The following is a 5,000-nucleotide window of genomic DNA, read 5'->3' on the forward strand; positions in this document are numbered from 1 at the left end:
TTAAAAAAGCATTTGATTCTGTCCCGCACGAAAGACTGTCATTAAAATTAGCCCCGTATGGTATTGCTGGTGATTTATTGAGCTGGACAAGAAGCTTCTTAACAGATCAGAACATAATTAGTTAAAACTGGAGAAGATAAGTCAATTTGTGGAAACGGTAATCAGTGGAATTCCACAGGGCAGTATTCTTGGACCAGTACTTTTCACAAGATGATATCATGATAAACGACCTCCTGATTGTATACAAAGTATGTGTACAATTTTTGCAGATGACACTAAAATCATACGGTGATGCACACAACAGTCTCACTGTGACGTTGCAAACCGATTTATATAAACTAAAAGAATGGTCTGACAAACAGAACCCGTATTTTATCGTTTCAAAGTGTTAGTAATGCACACAGGGAACAAAATCCAAATACCAGTTACCATATGAAAATAGAAAACACGACACAGACTATTGAGAAATGCCATATTGAGAAAGACCTAGGAATAAGGTTTGACAACAAACTATCCTTTGATACACATATAGATAATGTTTTAAATAAAGCCAATCAAATGATTGGTGTAATTAAGAGAACCTTCAATTTCCTAGATAAAGATATATTTCTCATACTATATAAAGCATTAGTTAGATCACATGTAGAATCTGGTAATATTGTGTGGCACCCATACCTTAAGAGACAATCTATAGCAATAGAAAGGGTCCAAAGAAGGGCAACTAAATTAATAAAAGAATGCAAGAATATGAGTTATCAACAAAGACTTACATACTTAAGTCTACACTCACTGAAAGGTAGAAGATTAAGAGGAGATTTGATCGAAACTTATAAGATATTAAATAATATAAATAATGTAAATGCAAGACATATCTTTAGAATGTCAGATTATGATAGTACAAGAAACTCAGGAAAGAAAATTTGTTTAGAACACTGCAACACCAACCTTAGAAAAAATTCATTGGCTAACCGAATTGCACAAATATGGAATGCACTACCGACCGAAGTTAATCTTGCACAAATAGTAACACGTTCAAAAATTTCCTTGACACCAATATCATCTTAAAAGATTTTTTTTTTTTTTTTGTTTTGTTTTTGGTGGTTATGATGAATGAAAGCAAAGTTCTTGCAGAAGCGTACTTGCGTATCCCGCCCAACAACAACAAACAAAAGAAGAAAATAAATAAATGAAATAAAAAGAAAGAAGTGAAGATGAAGATTCGATGGGGACATATAAAAGGCCGAGAGGTGTAGGCAGATGACCTGCCAGTCCCTACACTACTATACTACTACTACTACTACTAAACTGCGCAATCCCCCCACCCCAGGCCCACCCCCTTCTCATTCTATACAAAATAAGACTATGTTGACCCATCTTCCAAACACGTTTTCTGCAGGTTTGCAGAAACACAAAAACCGAGATAGTTTTCCGACTCCCAAGCAAATTACTGACCGGTCATTCGCATGACTGTGACCACTGAATCAGTTTTACGTGTCACAACCACGCCAGACAAAGCCTACACCAAGTACGTATGTTTATATTATACATATGTCGGTGGTCACGAGACGGAAAAGACTGTGATTGCTGCCAAGTGATAACGGATATTTACTCAGCTGAAGCGGACTTTCCTTTGAACAAGCTGATCTTAATACGATCTGCAGTTTGTATCCTATTTCATATCTGTGAAATGAAATTCCCTTACCTTTTTCTGTAAGGGACGAGAACACACACACACACACGCACACCACTCTGTCTCTCTCGCATGAGAGAGAGAGAGAGAGAGAGAGAGAGAGAGAGATTGTGCTTACTATACTGTGTTTATATTCCATTTTATCAGTGGAAACGAAATGAATTTCATGGGTATTGCGCCGAACGAACTTATCTCAGCACAGTGTGTGTGCGCGTATGTGTGCGTGTGTGTGTGTGTGTGTGAAAGACAATGTTAACATGCCTCACCGGGGAAAAAAAGAGAAAAAAGAAGGTCAAGTTGAATCGAAGATAGACGAAAAATGAGTGAGTGTCTCTGAGAACACAACTAACAAATATGTGCATCAGTGTGCGTGAGCCGTATATTCCGTGAATAGAATTCACGTGGCCAGGTATAAATCTGGTCTAAAAACCACAGCTTTTGCAAACTGTGTTGGACCAGTCCATGGATAAAGAAAAGTCCAGTGTATTGTGAACAATGAGGGGCAGCGGAGGCAGAGCACGATCCGTAAGTCTAGTGTACGAACACGTCTTTAGGAACAGGAAGGAAAGCTGTTTTGGGGGGCCAGGGGGGTGACGGGAGTATCGGGAAGGAACAGGGGAGATACAGAGGTACTTAGAAAGGAAATCCTTCTAAATATGCTCACAAAAGATTTCTACATATCTCACACACACACACACACACACACAATGTCAACACATGCAGTCATCAGCAGCTACGATTTTCTTGTGGCACAAACTGAAACTCCGGGACTGCCATCACAGACAGTACAAGCATGCTCACTGCATGCGAAAACACACCACGAAGGGGATTCAGGCACAAGCAGATCTGTGCATGTGCTGACATGGGTGATCAGGAAAAAAACAACACTTATATCCACCCATAACTTACCTGTTACCAAAACCGGGATCGAACCCATGACCCTCAGATTTAAAGTTTATCATTTTGTTGTATGACAGTGTAAGTTTTGTGACGTGTTTTCCGTTTATGGTTCTGTACGTTGTTGGCTACAGCTGTGTTTAAAGCTGATTTAAACTGAATTTGATTTGCTCATCTTTCTCTCTCTCTCTCTGGCTGTAGTGAATAAGCAACTGCATTTTCTGCTCGTAAGGAAAGAATTATGGGCTATGCGGTTCACATTTTCTTTCCCTCACCCTCTGTGTGACCGTCTGAATGAACGTCCAGGTCTTGTTGTGAACATTATTCATTCCGTCTTGAGGGGAAATTGCCCAAAATGAGTAGATATATCTTGCACCCACCATGCTTGGGGCCTCCATTTGTATCATAGTTTCAGTTTCTGAAGCACACCTTCGGATCTGCCACAGAAAGCGTTTGTCTCTGGATTAGGTCAGATAGAAAGCTGTTCAACCACTCTGGACTAATTGCAAAGTCCAAATACCACTGTGTCCTTCATGTCTTCGTGGAAAGATTTAATGATGCTAGGGCATCCGATCTTATGGAGGATCTGGAAAAAGGTCGTCCCCGCTAACCAGATCAAAGGCCTTTATGAGATCTATGAAGATTTATTAACAGTGGCTGGCTGCCTTTGTTCCCCGCATTTTCCTCGCAGCTGTCGAAGGATAAGACCATGTCGAGGGTGTGCCTGTTAGCTGGGAACCCGCCTCACCCAAACACAGCCAGCCACTCGATCTCATCCAGGCGTCTTCAGTGATTCTGTTCTCCCTCAGCTCGGAGCAGTGCTCGACCCAGCGCTCTGTCTGCTATGTCCGGCCCTTGATTTCCTCGGCTGTGGCAGACTTGAGAGGAGCAGTTTTATTTTGAGTTGTTCCCAGTGCATGCTTGATTCAAATGCTCCCATCTTTTACATGTGTTGACACTGGATGAGGTCGGAAGAGATTCCTCCAGCACACGTGCGAATTTCTTCACTTTCTCCTGGTCCCGCGTCTTGCTTGTGACAATGCAAGGTCTATTTTTTGATTATGATGAATGAAAACAAAGTTCTTGCAGAAGCCTACTTGGGCATCCCGCCCAACAATAACAAACAAAAGACGAAAATAAATAAATAAAATAAAAGGAAAGAAGTGAAGATGAAGATTCGATGGGGACATAAAAAAGGCCGAGAGGTCTAGGCAGATGACCTGCCAGTCCCTATACTACTACTACTACTACTACTACTACTACTATATAAGGTCTGCCCCGTCTGGGACATAGGCCGACAATTACTCTTCAGCCATCCTGGTCCTGTCACGTGCCAGTCGTTCCAGCTGTCCCCGGACGCAGCCTGTCCTCTTAGCGTCGAATTCTCCACCGAAGACAGAATGTACAGTAGTGGACGTTCACTCCGCCAGTCATACAGAGAAGTGGAGGGGAAGAATGTGGATACAGCCCGCTGCCTGTTCTCGTTCATCCTCCCAGCGCCGAGCAGACTCACACAGGTGGGCCAGGTATTGTGACTGGCACCCGCTCTGGCATCGAAGTCCCCAAGAATGAACAATGATTCTTTCCTGTATTCTTCTGATGAGTGTAAGGTCATCGTCGAATTTGTCCTTTGGCTTCTGAGGCGCATAAGCACTGATTAGACTTCTTGTCCCACTGACTGAAGAGTGGAGTTGGAAAGGCAAGATTCAATCCGTTTCTTCTGCAGGTGGGATGATAGATCCAAGTAGGCTGTTTCTGACCGTGAATCTTACTCCATGTTCACAGGTCTCATCTGATGGGTTCCCTTGCTAGGAAAAGAAGTCCTTCTCCGAGTTAATCACATACCCTGAACCTGGTCTCGTCTTGGAGGGCAATGATGTCTATCTGCAGTTTGATCAATTTTATGTCGATGACAGCCGTGATTTGTGAGGGTCCTTCATTTCCCGCGAATCGTCAAAGATACCCAGTATAATTTTCCTGAGGTTCCAAGAACACAACTTAGGGCATGGGTCACGTTTTCTTCTTTCTTTTGCGTGGTGCCCAGTTGATGGTCTGCTTGTCGGTTTTCACCTTAAACCCCGTGAACTCAGTGAGGTAACAGACCGTGATGAGGCAGCACCTAACTGGTTGGAGATTTCCCAGCTTGAAGCAGTAGCTTCCCATTGAATTGTAATGACCTAACACTGTTGAAAGCAGGCCCTGGCGTCTATGCTAATTAAGCAGGAGACGGACTCGTAGACTGACGCTTCCTATGTTGTGTCGACGCCACATATCGAAGCTAGAGCCAGTGTCCTCTCCAGTGCGCAAAGCCTGGGTAGGCGGGTATGGAAGACAGACTGTTACCATGCAACAGTACCCCCTCTCCACTTTGCTGGGATAGCCCAATGGATAGGCAGAAGCCGATGGATTTGGT

General features: G+C 43.0%; 1 long non-coding RNA gene across 1 annotated transcript in view; it reads left to right on the forward strand.

Moving 5' to 3' along the window:
* Nucleotides 1–2,080: 2,080 nt before the first annotated feature.
* Nucleotides 2,081–5,000, forward strand: part of LOC143281418 (uncharacterized) — a 4,389-nt gene continuing 1,469 nt past the window's right edge. Inside the window, exon 1 of the long non-coding RNA XR_013055127.1 lies at nt 2,081–2,215. This is a non-coding gene — a long non-coding RNA (uncharacterized LOC143281418). The remainder of the gene's footprint in view (nt 2,216–5,000) is intronic.

The sequence above is a fragment of the Babylonia areolata genome, chromosome 4, assembly GCF_041734735.1.
Source record: "Babylonia areolata isolate BAREFJ2019XMU chromosome 4, ASM4173473v1, whole genome shotgun sequence".
NCBI lineage: Eukaryota > Metazoa > Mollusca > Gastropoda > Neogastropoda > Buccinidae > Babylonia > Babylonia areolata.